Raw genomic sequence first — 471 nt, 5'->3', positions numbered from 1 at the left:
TGCTGAGCTGAACTGTAGTTAAAACTTTCAAAACATGCACTTAAACAAACTAAATAATAAATAGCTTAAATATTTGAACTATGGGCTAAAATGGGCTGAACCATAACTAAAAAAATCAAAACACAAGCTAAAAGGATCAAAACAGACGTTCAAACCTTGAAAACATGCATTAAAACAAGCTAAATCATGAAAAATATCTGAAATCTTTAGAAAATGAGCTAAAATATGCTGAATAATTAATATAATATTCTAAACACAAGCTAAAAGGACCAAAACAGAAGCTAAAACCTTCAAAACATGACCTGAAACACGCAGAAAATTTGAAATTCAATATGGGGGTGGCCATGTTGAAGAAATGAAGGAAATAAAAGCTTGCTGGGTTATAAAGGAGCCAAATTCGTCATAGTCCAAAGTGATACAAGAAGATGTTTTATACCAAGGTTGAAGGGAAATATTAGGACTTATTGCATG

Source organism: Nematolebias whitei, chromosome 16, assembly GCF_014905685.2.
Source record: "Nematolebias whitei isolate Nwh7 chromosome 16, NemWhi1, whole genome shotgun sequence".
Classification (NCBI taxonomy): domain Eukaryota; kingdom Metazoa; phylum Chordata; class Actinopteri; order Cyprinodontiformes; family Rivulidae; genus Nematolebias; species Nematolebias whitei.
Note: the sequence above shows the minus strand (reverse complement) of the source record.